This window comes from Hyperolius riggenbachi, chromosome 1 (genome assembly GCF_040937935.1).
Source record: "Hyperolius riggenbachi isolate aHypRig1 chromosome 1, aHypRig1.pri, whole genome shotgun sequence".
Taxonomy (NCBI): Eukaryota; Metazoa; Chordata; class Amphibia; order Anura; family Hyperoliidae; genus Hyperolius; species Hyperolius riggenbachi.
Window position 1 is genome coordinate 376626232 of NC_090646.1, and position 15469 is coordinate 376641700.

Here is a 15469-nt window from a genome sequence, read left to right on the forward strand (position 1 = left end):
TTTGCAATGGCAGACAACCTGAGACTGACCAGGAAGATCTATATGTAGTGCAGCGCTCCTCAGAGCCACCCAGCGCCACTCAGCCAATCACGCGCTGCGCTGGGATCAGCTGATTGACCTGATCAGCTGATCCCTCTCCTACTGGCATAAAGGTCCTGCCTCCCAGCGCACGCGCGCGTAGCTCTCCATCTGTGTGCACTAGAAGGCTCAGACAAACCAGACGTATGCTGCTGTGCGGAAACCGTCGGTCTGAACCCCGCTGCGGCGGCATCTCTGCAATCCATTACACTGGATCAATTTAAAGAAACAAATTGGAAATATGGCGGGGTTTCCTTTAATTTAAAAAAGGAAAGTATAGGGAGCACAGAGCTGGTGTACTAATATGAAATATTTATTGCAACTTCTTATAGCCTATAAACGTACAAAAAACGGACAAACATATACCCTCCCTTATTTTTTTGGACGTTTATAGGCTATAAGAAGTTGCAATAAATATTTCATATTATTACACCAGCTCTGTGCTCCCTATACTTTCCTTTTTTAAGCTATATTCATTTTTATGGGTGAGACGAGCCGATTTGGGGTGATATCCCGTACCCCTTGTGTTTTTTGCTGGGGTTTCCTTTAATCACTCACAGTGAAAACAGAAGCATGGTTCCTTCTATTTGAAAGATAGGGAGCCATTATCTAAGTTTCTGCAAGATTTAGGTTTGCCATCACTGGAAATCCAGGGATGGGCTAGTGGCTCTGCAACCTTGGAGATTGGTACACTTACTGAGTGGAGACTTGGGAAGAGGGGGCAGATCTGGAGTATCATGCCTCTCTTTTAATTCATTACTAGCTGTAGAATGACCCAAACATTTTGTGGAAGTGGCAGTAACTTCAGAGGTCAGAGAACGTCACATGGACCAGTGTCTTGACACAAATCATATCAATGTGCACCGTTTTATTTCAAAGGACCCCTTCAAAAAGGCTAGATTCATCAGAAAGGTTCCAGAACTTCCAGGGAGGGATGCGTTCAGCAGGGGAGGTGTTTTTGGATGGACAAAGTCTCTCTTTTTATACTCTTTTTCTTTCTTTTCTACTTTTTTCTGCCATTTCTTTATTTCCTTTTCTTTGTTTTTTCTTTGCTAAGTAATAAAAATAAAATTAATAAGAATTTAACCAATAAACATTTGTGGGGCTAATTCAGGTGGTAAAAGAAATCACATTGTAGAGGAATTACAACATAACAAAATTGTTATATAGCATTTCTACAGGAGACTAATTTTAACAAAAATACAGTATCTAGATTCCTTGACCAAAAGTTTAGTAGTCTGATAGATAATGCCGGCAGCAGCAGCAGATCATGTGGGGTGGTGAGTGTCATTAATAAAAGACTAAACTTTGAACTAAGTAATAATTTATGGAGATGACCACAACCATTTTTTGATAGTAACAGGTAAAGTCCAAAATTATTGGTTACACTTGTAAATATGTATAGCCCTAATAAAGGGCAGGTACATTTTTTTAAGTAATGTTAAAATTAGAAGAGTACAAAAAACCAAATTGATCACAGGAGGTGACCTCACTATAACTTTAGATAACCAACTTAACTCAGAGGTGGGAAAAAAAATAATATCTCCATTAGTTATCATTTTAGGGTTTCTTCAATTTTGAAGGAAAATAAATTAATTAGTATTTGGAAAATATTTACATTTAATATTGTTGCTACTGTTACACATACTACTCTAAAACACATAAAAATTCAGGAATCCACCTGGAGTCCTGGACCCTGTTGGTGGTGGCGGAGAAGGCAGTCAAGCGGCCTGCAGGCAGAGATCCTGTGTGGGAACTAGAGTTGGGCCGAACCTCCGATTTTAGGTTCGCGAACCGGGTTTGCGAACTTTCGCGGAACGTTCAGTTCGCGTTAAAGTTCGCGAACCGCAATAGACTTCAATGGGGATGCGAACTTTGAAAAAAAAAAAATTATGCTGGCCACAAAAGTGATGGAAAAGATGTTTCAAGGGGTCTAACACCTGGAGGGGGGCATGGCAGAGTGGGATACATGCCAAAAGCCCCTGGGAAAAATCTGGATTTGACGCAAAGCAGCATTTTAAGGGCAGAAATCACATTGAATGCTAAATGACAGGCCTAAAGTGCTTTAAAACATCTTGCATGCGTATACATCAATCAGGTAGTGTAATTAAGGTACTGCTTCACACTGACACACCAAACTCACCGTGTAACGCACCGCAAACAGCTGTTTGTGTAGTGACGGCCGTGCTGGACTGGTGCGCACCATGGCGAGAGTGCAGGTTTTGGTGGCTTTACAGCCCATATGGTCGCCTGGCTGATGTAGCTGAATGACAGAACAGTGACTGTCCAGCTGATCAAATTTGGTCTGACCACAATGAAGCAACGACCTTATTATCTTTTGTGTGCCCCCCCGAGACACTCATCTAGGCGCCGGTCATTGCTTCATTGTGATACGCAAGCCCCTTCACCACGGCAAGGTAATGATCACGAAGGGGAATGGGCGCATGTACATGCCTTTTCTTTTGTTGTTGCAGCTGCCCGAAGATCAGCCAAAAAAATTAGGCAGTCATGTACACGCACCAGAAAAATTATTACAACGGCCGCTGCTAGCAGCAGCCTAAAAAATTCAGCAATCCGCCTGGAGTCCCGGACCCTGTTGGTGGTGGCGGAGAAGGTAGTCAAGCGGCCTGCAGGCAGACATGCTGTGTGGAGGGACAGGCCAGGCAGCCAGCCACACGGCGTGCAGGCAGAGATGCTGTGTGTGCGGGGACTGACTTAGTCTTGGGGAGAGCAGCAGCCCTCCGGGATCCATGCCTCATTCATTTTGATAAAGGTGAGGTACTTAACACTTTTGTGACTTAGGCGACTTCTCTTCTCAGTGACAATGCCTCCAGCTGCGCTGAAGGTCCTTTCTGACAGGACGCTTGCGGCAGGGCAGGAGAGAAGTTGGATGGCAAATTGGGACAGCTCTGGCCACAGGTCAAGCCTGCGCACCCAGTAGTTCAAGGGTTCCTCATCGCTGTTCACAGCAGTGTCTACATCCACACTTAAGGCCAGGTAGTCGGCTACCTGCCGTTCCAGGCGTTGGTGGAGGGTGGATCCGGAAGGGCTACAGCGAGGCGTTGGACTAAAGAACGTCCGCATGTCCGACATCACCATGAGATCGCTGGAGCGTCCTGTCTTTGACTGCGTGGACACGGGAGGAGGATTAGTGGCAGTGGTACCTTGCTGGCGTTGTGCTGTCACATCACCCTTAACGGCATTGTAAAGCAAAGTTGACAGCTGGTTCTGCATGTGCTGCATCCTTTCCACCTTCAGGTGAGTTGGTAACAGGTCCGCCACTTTGTGCCTGTACCGAGGGTCTAGTAGTGTGGCCACCCAGTACAGCTCATTCCCCTTGAGGTTTTTTATACGGGGGTCCCTCAACAGGCAGGACAGCATAAAAGACGACATCTGCACAAAGTCGGATCCAGTACCCTCCATCTCCTCTTGCTCTTCCTCAGTGACGTCACGTAAGTCAACCTCCTCCCCCCAGCCGCGAACAATACCACGGGAAGGTTGAGCAGCACAAGCCCCCTGCGATGCCTGCTGCGGGTGTTCTCCTGCCGCCGTCCCCTCCTCCTCCTCCTCCCCCAAAGAAACACCTTGCTCATCATCCTCTGAGTCTGACTCATCTTCTGCACACGACTTCTCTTCTTCCTCCTCCTCCTCCCTCTGTGCTGCCGCAGGTGTTGAGGAAACAGCTGGGTCTGATGAAAATTGGTCCCATGTCTGTTCCTGCCGTAACGGTTCCTGGTCACGCTCATTCGCAGCTTCATCCACCACTCTACGCACAGCACGCTCCAAGAAGTAAGCGTAGGGAATTAAGTCGCTGATGGTGCCCTCACTGCGGCTCACCAGGTTGGTCACCTCCTCAAACGGCCACATGAGCCTGCATGCATTTTTCATCAGTGTCCAGTTGTCGGGCCAGAACATCCCCATCTTCCCAGACTGTTTCATTCTACTGTAGTTGTAGAGGTACTGGGTGACGGCTTTCTTCTGTTCTAGCAGGCGGGAGAACATGAGCAGGGTCGAATTCCAGCGAGTCGGGCTATCGCAAATGAGGCGTCTCACCGGCATGTTGTTTTTCCGCTGAATTTCCGCAAAGCGTGCCATGGCTGTGTAAGACTGCCTCAAATGCCCACAGAACTTCCTGGCCTGCTTCAGGACATCCGCTAAGCCAGGGTACTTTGCCACAAATCTTTGAACAACTATATTCATGACATGTGCCATGCAGGGTATGTGTGTCAGCTTCCCCATATGCAAAGCGGCAAGCAGATTGCTGCCGTTGTCGCACACCACATTGCCTATCTCCAGGTGGTGCGGGGTCAGCCACTCATCCACCTGTTTCTTAAGAGCAGCCAGGAGAGCTGCTCCAGTGTGACTCTCCGCTTTGAGACAAGACATGTCTAAGATGGCGTGACAGCGTCGTACCTGGCATGCAGCATAGGCCCTGCGGAGCTGGGGCTGTGTAGCTGGAGAGGAGAACTGCCACTCAGCCAAGGAGGAGGAGGACAGCGAAGAGCATGTAGCAGGAGGAGAGGAGGTGGCAGGAGGCCTGCCTGCAAGCCGTGGAGGTGTCACAATTTGGTCCGCTGCACCCTGCTTGCCATCGTTCACCACCAGGTTGACCCAATGGGCTGTGTACGTAATGTAGCGGCCCTGCCCGTGCTTGGCAGACCAGGCATCCGTGGTCAGGTGGACCCTTGACCCAACGCTCTTCACAAGAGATTACACCACTTGCCTCTCAACTTCACGGTGCAGTTGGGGTATGGCCTTTCTCGAAAAATAAGTGCGGCCCGGGATCTTCCACTGCGGTGTTCCGATGGCCACAAATTTACGGAAGGCCTCAGAGTCCACCAGCCGGTATGGTAACAGCTGGCGAGCTAACAGTTCCGCCACGCCAGCTGTCAGACGCCGGGCAAGGGGGTGACTGGCCGAAATTGGCTTCTTCCGCTCAAACATTTCCTTCACGGACACCTGACTGCTGCTGTGGGCAGAGGAGCAGGAAGCGCTCAAGGGCAGAGGCGGTGTGGAGGAGGGTGCCTGTGAAGGTGGAAGGGAGAAAGCGGCAGAAGCAGATGATGCACCTGAAGGAGGAAGAGGAGAAGGAGGGTGACTTTTCTTTTGTGTGCTGCTGCTGCTTTTGCTCAGGTGGCCATCCCATTGCTGTTTGTGCCTTTTCTCCAGGTGCCTTTGTAAGGCACTTGTCCCTATGTGAGTGTTGGCCTTTCCACGGCTCAATTTTTGTTGGCAGAGCAAACAGATGGCTTTGGTCCGATCTGAGGCACACACATTAAAAAATTTCCACACCGCTGAGCCACCCTGGGATGTGGGCACTATGGGGACCTCTGCAGCTGATGCTGAAGGGCAAGTTGGCTGGCTGTACATATGTGGCGATACATGGTGCCGGACACTGCCACCAGCTGTTTCTGACGAAGAGCTGCCCCAGCTTCTTTCAGCAACTTCTCTCCTCCTACTACTCTCTGACTCCCCCTCTGAACTGTCCCCCTCTTCATCTCCTCTATTGGGAACATACAGAGGATCCCTATCATCGTAATCATCCTGCCCAGCTTCGCTTGCCTCAGACAAATCCAAACATGCACCATCAGTAGGTCCTTCATCCTCCTTACACGTTACGTCCATAGTGTTGCTGCGTAACTCAGACATATGAGCTGGTGAAAATTCATCTGGCTGTAACAACAATGGCTGTGCATCAGTGATTTCAACACTAAATAATTCTTGCGAAGTGTCAAATGCAGCGGAAGTGGTGCTAGTAGTAGCGCTGGTGGCTGAGCAAGATGAGGTGTTCTGTGTCGCTAAATACTCAACCACGTCCTGACAATCTTGGGAGGTGATGGGACGTGCCTTCTTCCGAGCACTGTACTGTGGGCCAGGTCCACATGAAATTACATTTACACGACCTCGCGCAGACCTGCCGGGTGGCCTTCCTCTGGCTCTGGCACTACCTCTTCCTCTACCTGTTTTGTCGGGTATGCACGGAGTGGTATATCACACTGCGTGCACTCACGTAGGTAGGTGGGTTCACTTAACTGCACAGGTATGCGCACTGATGCGGTTGGTTCACTGAACAGAACAGGTATACAGTGGCGGGTTCACAGAACAGGTATGCAGTGAACAGGTATTCACTGAACAGAACAGGTATGCAGTGGCGGGTTCACTGAACAGTACAGGTATACAGTAGCGGGTCCACTGAACAGAACAGGTATGCAGTGGCGGGTTTACTGAACAGTACAGGTATACAGTGGCGGGTTCACTGAACACAACAGGTATGCAGTGGCGGGTTCACTGAACAGAACAGGTATACAGTGGCGGGTTCACAGAACAGGTATGCAGTGGCAGGTTCACTGAACAGAACAGGTATGCAGTGGCGGGTTCACTGAACAGAACAGGTATACAGTAGCGGGTCCACTGAACAGAACAGGTATGCAGTGGCGGGTTTACTGAACAGTACAGGTATACAGTGGCGGGTTCACTGAGCAGAACAGGTATACAGTGGCGGGTTCACTGAACACAACAGGTATGCAGTGGCGGGTTCACTGAACAGGTATACAGTGGCGGGTTCACTGAACAGAACAGGTATACAGTGGCGGGTTCACTGAACACAAGAGGTATACAGTGGCGGGTTCACTGAACAGAACAGGTATACAGTGGCAGGTTCACTGAACACAACAGGTATGCAGTGGCGGGTTCACTGAACAGTACAGGTATACAGTAGCTGGTCCACTGAACAGAACAGGTATGCAGTGGCGGGTTCACTGAACAGTACAGGTATACAGTGGCGGGTTCACTGAACAGAACAGGTATACAGTAGCGGGTCCACTTACCAGAACAGGTATGCAGTGGTGGGTTCACTGAACAGTACAGGTATACAGTGGCGGGTTCACAGAACAGGTATGCAGTGGCAGGTTCACTGAACAGAACAGGTATGCAGTGGCGGGTTCACTGAACACAACAGGTATGCAGTGGCGGGTTCACTGAACAGAACAGGTATACAGTGGCGGGTTCACAGAACAGGTATGCAGTGGCAGGTTCACTGAACAGAACAGGTATGCAGTGGCGGGTTCACTGAACAGAACAGGTATACAGTGGCGGGTTCACAGAACAGGTATGCAGTGGCAGGTTCACTGAACAGAACAGGTATGCAGTGGCGGGTTCACTGAACAGTACAGGTATACAGTGGCGGGTTCACTGAACAGAACAGGTATACAGTGGTAGGTTCACTGAACAGAACAGGTATGCAGTGGCGGGTTCACTGAACAGAACAGGTATACAGTAGCGGGTCCACTGAACAGAACAGGTATGCAGTGGCGGGTTCACTGAACAGTACAGGTATACAGTGGTGGGTTCACTGAACAGAACAGGTATACAGTAGCGGGTCCACTGAACAGAACAGGTATGCAGTGGCGGGTTCACTGAACAGTACAGGTATACAGTGGCGGGTTCACAGAACAGGTATGCAGTGGCAGGTTCATTGAACAGAACAGGTATGCAGTGGCGGGTTCATAGAACAGGTATGCAGTGGCAGGTTCACTGAACACAACAGGTATGCAGTGGCGGGTTCACTGAACAGGTATACAGTGGCGGGTCCACTGAACAGAACAGGTATGCAGTGGCAGGTTCACTGAACACAAAAGGTATGCAGTGGTGGGTTCACTGAACAGGTATGCAGTGGTGGGTTCACAGAACACGTATGCAGTGGCGGGTTCACTGAACAGGTATGCAGTGGCAGGTTCACTGAACAGGTATGCAGTGGTGGGTTCACTGAACAGGTATGCAGTGGTGGGTTCACTGAACAGGTATGCAGTGGTGGGTTCACAGTACAGGTATGCAGTGGTGGGTTCACAGAACAGGTATGCAGCCAGGAACAAGCTAAGCCTAACTAATCTTTCCCTATGAGAGACAGTCTGCAGCAGCTCGCCCTACTCTCACTAATGCAGGCACACGAGTGACCGTAATGGCCGCCGCTGCCTGCCTTATATAAGGGGGGTGGGGCTCCAGGGGCTAGTGTAGCCTAATTGGCTACACTGGGCCTGCTGACTGTGATGTAGAGGGTCAAAGTTGACCCTCCATGTGCATTATGGGGCGAACCGAACTTCCGCAAAGGTTCGCCTGCGGAACGCGAACCACGGAAGTTCGCATGGAACCGTTCGCAGGCGAACCGTTCGGCCCAACTCTGGTGGGGACTGACTTAGTCTTGGGGGAGCCAGTCACATGGCGTGCAGGCAGAGATGTTGTGTGTGAGGACTGCCTTAGTATTCGGGCAGGCCTGACTGTGCTTTGCAGATCAGACATCTGTGGTCAGATGGACCCTTGACCCAAAGCTGTGTGCCAGAGAAGACACCACTTGCCTTTCAACATCACGGTACAGTTTGGGTATCACCTTTTTGGAGAAATAATTGTGGCCTAGTATCTACCACTACGGTGTGTGGCTTTGCTTTTGTGTGCTGCTTTTCCTCAGGTGGTCATCCCATCACAGTTTGTGCTTTTTCATCATGTGCCTTCGTAAGGCAGTTGTCCCTATGCAGGTCTTGGTCTTTCCATGGCTCAGTTTTTGGTGGCAGAGAGTACAGATGACATCGCTCTCATCTGAGGCAGACACACACAAAAAATTTCACACCGCTGTGCCCTGCGATGATGGCACTTTGGTGGTGGCTGCTGACTGAGTGTTAAGTGGGGTGCCAGAATCAGAGCAGGAGGATGAAGATATGTCACGGTTCCGCGCGGAAGCTGAGGAAGATGAGGTGTTCTGTGTTAAATGGTCAACTACGTCTTGGGAGTTGATGGCACGTGCCTTCTGAACACTGTACTTAGGTCCAGGGCCACACCAAATCATGTCAGCACAACCTCGAACAGACCTGCCGGGTGGCCTGCCTCTGCCTCTGCCTGTTGTTTTGTCCATATGGGGGGGTATGAAGTGAAAGGTATGCACTGACTTGACTAATACAATGTGCAGTCACACAGATGCAGTAAAAGTTATGCACTGACTGCTGTATAATGATGAGACGGCAAGTCTGCCATCCATTCAAGTGAAAGGTATGCACTGACAGGTATAATACAATGTGCAGTCACAGAGATGCAGTTAAAGGTTCTGACTGCTGGTATAATACAATATGCAGTCACACAGATGCAGTGAAAGGTATACACTGACTGCTGTTATAATAAAATGTGCAGTCACACAGATGCAGTGAAAGGTATACACAGACAGCTGGTATAATACAATGTGCAGTCACACAGATGCAGTGAAAGGTATGCAGTGACTGGTATAATACAGTGTGCAGTCACACAGGTGCTGTATATGCAGTGTCAGTGGGCCACACACAAAAAAATACAGTTTACAGCTCCTGAATTCCTGTATTTTTTCCCCAAATTTATCTCTTTTCATATTCCATGCATGTTCCTACTGAACAGTCATGGATGAGCCTGTTTCAGCTTTCGCTAGTGGATCCACTTTGCCAGGAGGACTTCATTTAATTTGGTTGTACCCCTGTACTGAGTTTTATGTAGCCAAGTGTAAATGTGAACAGAATAGCCTTTTATGCCAAAGATGATTTTAAAGAGAATCTGTACTCTAAAATTCTTACGATAAAAAGCATACCATTCTATTCATTATATTCTTCTGGGCCCCTATGTGCTGTTTCTGCTAATCCCTGCTGCAAACCTGGCTTGTAATTAACAGTTTTAGGCAGTGTTTACAAACAAAAGACTGGCTTCTAACCAGAGTATCATAGACTGAGAACTATCTTCCTGTGTGACTCATGCAGAGCATGGAGAGGGTGTGTAAAGCTTCTGCCAATGACCAGCAGTGCTGCACATTCCACACATTCCAGCCTCAGCCGACAGAGAAAAGAAGATTAGATATATTACAGAAACAGTGCAACTAGAAAAGGCTGCAGTAAGACAGACCACATTAGAACAGGTATAGGAACTTATAGGATAGAAGAAATAAGGCTCAAAATTTTGTTACAGAGTCTCTTTAACATTTAGTTATAGCAGATATTTTTTTTATACTCAATCTAGCTCTGCTTGCTAAATATACATAAACAATACATTATTTATATTGATACATATGTCATCTTTAATGTATATTCTCTCAGTGGAGCTACATTGGATGTCTTCATTTATGCAATCTTATATATCTACTCCAGACTGACATTAGCATATTACTGAACACATGCGTGTGCTCATGATTTAAACATTCTTTATACATAACATTTATCCCAGTGAGCGTTTTAATCATACATATCCTTTACCTTGCCAAAAGCCATGCATTTTACAATCACTTCAATCATAACTGCTTGATAAAGGAAGTACTACATTTCTCAGTGATTTGTACAGGAGACAAAAGTGCTGCCCTCTGCAGTGTGGAGAGTAATTTGCACAGTTGCATTACAATGACTAAAAAAACAAAAAAAAACTAAAGAAACTTTGTAGTGTCTCCGCTTTTGTCATTGAATAGACATTTCTCACTCTTGCTACATACATACATCACTAGTAATGCTAGAGATCAAGACATTTAGTTAGCTAAATAGCAAATAAAATGAAAAGTACTTAAAGTGAGCCTTTAGCAGATATATGGGTAGGAATCCATAAATGTATCCTCCAACAAACATGTGTCATAAATGCTTAGTTGGTGTTGTTTAAACACTTGAGGACCACAGTGGTAAACCCCCCTAAAGACCAGGCTCATTTTCACTAAAATGGCCACTGCAGCTTTAAGGCCAAGCTGCAGGGCTGCACAGCACAGCACACGAGTGATTCCCTCCCCTCTTTTCCTCCCACCAACAGAGCTCTCTGTTGGTGAAGTCTGATCGCCCCCTAATTGTTTATTTATTTTTAAATAAATATTTATTTGTGTGTTTTTGTGCTTTTTTTTACTCTTTGTCCTTTTTTTTTTTAACAAACCCCTCCCTCCTCCCAGCCGGCCAATCCTGGCGATTGGTTGTCATAGGCTTCTGCCTATGAGAGCCGATCGCTCTCTTGTCCCCCAGGGGGACAGCTGTGACACACGGCTGATCGCAGCGCTGTACTTAGTGAAAAGATGGCGGTTTTGCCATCTAGCAGTCACCTGCGCAGGAAATGCGCACGCAGCCAGCGCATGATCTCCTGCAAATCCCAGCCCCAGGACTTGACACCAATCGGTGTTAGGCGGACCTGGGGCTGCCGCCGCGGCCACGCCCCTAGGCGTGAGGCGGTCCCACAGTGGTTAAAGGGACCCTGAGCAGACGCGTGGGTATACATATAAGCATACCCACGTCTATTCTGTAAAGAGGAGACACTCACCGGTAGAGATGGCCCGAACGGTTCCAGGCGAACTTCCAGTGGTTCGCGTTCGCCATGTAACGCAAACTTTTCCGGAAGTTCGATTCGCCCCCATAGTGCGCCATTAGGGTCAACTTTGACCCTCTACATCACAGTCAGAAGGCACATTGTAGCCAATTAGGCTACACTCTCTCCTGGAGCCACTCCTCCCCTTATAAAAGGCAGGCAGCGCTGGCCATTACACTCACTTGTGTACCTGCATTAATTAGTGTAGGGACAGCTGCTGGCAGACTCTCATAGGGAAAGATTAGTTAGGCTCTTGTAGGCTTGTTAGCTTGTTCCTGGCTGATTGTTATTGCTAAAATAGCACCCCTCAACAGCTCTTTTGAGAGCTAATGTTCTCCTGATGTGTTTTTTTTGTGTTGCCCACTGACACTGCATTATAGAGCCCTATCTGTTGCAGCTGGACCTTGGTAATTGCTATTACTGTGCCAGCCAGGCCCTGCCTAACTATCTATACTGGGACACCTACCTATGCCTACCTAACTACTGGGGCACCTACTTACCTATACAGGGGCACCTACCTATGCCTGCCTACCTAAATACCTATACTGGGACACCTACCTATGCCTACCTACCTATACTGGGACTCCTACCTGTGCCTAGCTAACTACTGGGGCACCTACCTATGCCTATCTACCTATACTGGGACACCTACTTATGCCTACCCACCTATACTGGAACTCCTACCTATGCCTAGCTAACTACTGGGGCACCTACATATGCCTATCTACCTATATTGGGACTCCTACCTATGCCTACCTAACTACTGGGGCACCTACGCATGCCTATCTACCTATACTGGGACACCTACCTATGCCTACCTACCTATACTGGGACTCCTACCTATGCCTAGCTAACTACTGGGGCACCTACCTATGCCTATCTACCTATACTGGGGCACCTACGTATGCCTATCTACCTATACTGGGACACCTACCTATGCCTACCTACCTATACTGGGACTCCTACCTATGCCTAGCTAACTACTGGGGCACCTACCTATGCCTATATACCTATACTGGGACACCTACCTATGCCTATCTACCTATACTGGGACTCCTACCTATGCCTACCTACATAAAAGAAGATAATAAGGTTGTTGCTTCATTGTGGACAGACCAAATTTGATCAGCTGGACAGTCACTGTTGTTCTATCACTGAGCTACCACAGCCCGGTGACCATATGGGCTTGAAAACCGCCATGGCCTGCACTCTCACCATGGTGCGCACCAGTCCAGCACAGCTGTCACTATGCAAACAGCTGTTTGCGGTGCGTTACACAGTGCGTTTGGTGTGTCAGTGTGAAGCAGTACTCTAATTACACTCCCTGATTGATGTATACACATGCAAGATGTTTTAAAGCACTTTAGGCTGAAAATTAGCATTCAATGTGATTTCTGCCCTTAAAACGCTGCTTTGCGGCAAATACAGATTTTACCCTGGGACTTTTGGCGTGTTTAATATAATTGACTTTTTTTCTGCTTTTTAATTTAGCTTCAGGAAAGCACAGTGAAAACCAACTCAGGGTGGTTGTTTGGGCAGCTCAGTGACTCTTGGCTGCCCATCCTTGATCTTTATTCTTCTGTTGAGTCCTGCTGTCATTACTTGTGTGATTTTAGAAAATGAATTTAATAAAGCAGTTCATTAAAGCTTTTCCGACTGAAGGAGTATTTCAAGTACCTCATTTTGGCATCTCCTAGAATATAATTTGAGACTATAAAAGCTGTTGTGTTTGATGGTTCTCAGATTCGGCAGCTTATCAAAGATGAACATCGTCAGTGTCAGAAGTGGAAAAGAATGCTTGGCCATCATTCAATACTATTGCCAAGGAATTTCTTGGAAACACACAATGATTACACATGAAATTGTCCAGAAACTCAAGAAGAGCTACAAAAGGAAACGGTATGGTTACATTATGATCACCAAGGTGCATTTTCTGCATAATCATCTTTCTAACTTCCCATAAAACCTTGGTGCAGTCAGTGATGAGCAGGATTAATGATTTCACCAAAATCTGGAGGTTGTGGAAGGACAATATCAGGGTAGATAGCATGCACATATACTGGTTGACCATTGTTAGACTATCAGGTGTGATTGTCCTAACACTGAACACTCTAGGAGAAACTATAAATGTAAGGTTTTACCTTAACTGTTTATTTCATTTTTTACTTTTTAAATGTTTTACTGTAAAAAGAAGCCATAGGGTAACAATCCATACTTTGTATGAACAAAATCAATTTAAATAAACAGTAAATTCAAGTTATTATTCCATTATTTGTTAATGTAAACTGTATGTCTTTTGACACTATATAGAGGGTACCCTGTATCATAAAAACTGGATGTAATAGCAAAAAACTGGGGTCATTTCTGGAATCGCCACCCAAAAGTTATTTTAAAGCCAAATTGTAGAAACAATCATTTTATTAGAAGAACACAGGAGAGCACTAGCGATTCGGTGTGATCCACCAAACCTGGATTATTTTAAATTGTCTGCTAATCGGTGAGAAACATTTGCAAATCTTACCTGTGTAACAGATCCTAGTGAGAATGGCTAAACGTTTTGTGAAATAGCGGTCATGTGCCACACCTGCGGTGCAAGAAACATATTAGTAATTCCAGCTTGTCCATGATTTAAATGGTATATGCAGAACTGTGATTCTTATCTATAAAATGATTTTTCAGCACCTGGGATCTGAACAAGTACAGGAAAGTAGGTAAGAAGTAATATCAAACATATTTTGAACATTTTATTTCTTGCTAGGGGCATAAAAGGTATTTTTTTACGGTATGAAAATATTTTCTGTGATAAATATCTAGAGAAAAGCTAAATGAGAGTTCATCTTACCTTCCAAGCTTTGCTTTTGTCTATTACTGGAATGAGAGGTCACAGTGGCATGTTTTGAGGATTGAAAGAGGAGGCAACAAGATGAACCATGCCTTCCAACTACATAATCTGTTTGCACATTAGGGTATATAAGTTTTGAATAACCCAAAAGAAAAACTAAACAATATATAAGAATCTCTAGGTACATATGTACTCGATACCTAAGTTTGAGTTATGTTCTGTAGCATTGTGTATCATCTTTGCTATGTTCTACATTCCTAGAAACATCACAATGTTCTACATTGCCAAAAATATTGTTTTAAAAGTACACAGATGCCTATACGCAATTAACTTTTTCTCCTGAGCTTTTTCCTATGTGATATTTTCACACTTTGTTAATAAAATGCCTTTTAAAACGCCATAAAGTGAGAAAATACTCAAAATTATTTTAATAGTATTTTTTTTCATCTACTTTTTGGTACTTTTTCAGTTGCAAAGTACTGAAAAGCTATGTTTATAAGACTTTGAAAAATTATCTCCTAGGAGAAAACCCAGGAGAAAAAGTTAATTGCATATGATCCATAGTCTTTCTATCTCACTTCCCAGAGCTGCAGAATGGGTTGTCTTAAATGTATGTGGGCTGCCATCTTGCCGTTCAGAACATTTGGAATTTAACTTACCTGAACAATAGATGTTCCGAAGTAGTGTTTAGCATACTGTGCGGACATCCGTGAATTACTGTATATTGTGCACAGACAGCACATGTAAAGTATAGCGGTTGTTACACAAACTACACAATGTACATGTTTCTTGTAAAACCTGGTCACTTAGTAAGCATTAAGTGCACAGTAAGGTTAAATGAATATACTCTAATGAAAGCTATGGGTACTTAGCCGCTGTGCATTAATTTTTTTGCATAGAAATACAAAAGAAAACATACAGTGTAAACAAACCCATACATATAAACATGTTCATATGGTGCTCAATGGGTGTTTCTCCTTGGATTATTATTATTATTATTATACATTTATATGGTACTGACATCTGCTGCAGCACTTTATAAATTACATAATAAAATTACCACCATTTCAGAGGAGCTACCACAGTCATATGTCTTTACTATAGTCTAATGCTGGAAATACACGGTTCGTTTCTGCTGCAGATACCTAGATGGCTTGATAGATAATTTCCGACATGTCCGATCCCCCGTTCCATCGTTTCACTGCTCGATTTCTGATAGAA

General features: G+C 45.9%; 1 long non-coding RNA gene across 2 annotated transcripts in view; it reads right to left on the minus strand.

Moving 5' to 3' along the window:
• Nucleotides 1-929: 929 nt before the first annotated feature.
• Nucleotides 930-15469, minus strand: part of LOC137551658 (uncharacterized) — a 34246-nt gene continuing 19706 nt past the window's right edge. Inside the window, exons 1-3 of one of the 2 annotated variants that reach the window (XR_011027048.1) lie at nucleotides 14249-14338; nucleotides 13928-13990; nucleotides 930-1130 (exon numbers count right to left, since the gene is read on the minus strand). This is a non-coding gene — a long non-coding RNA (uncharacterized lncRNA). Of the gene's footprint in view, nucleotides 1131-13927; nucleotides 13991-14248; nucleotides 14339-15469 lie in introns of those variants that run through there. The other variant, XR_011027047.1, reaches the window with a different exon arrangement.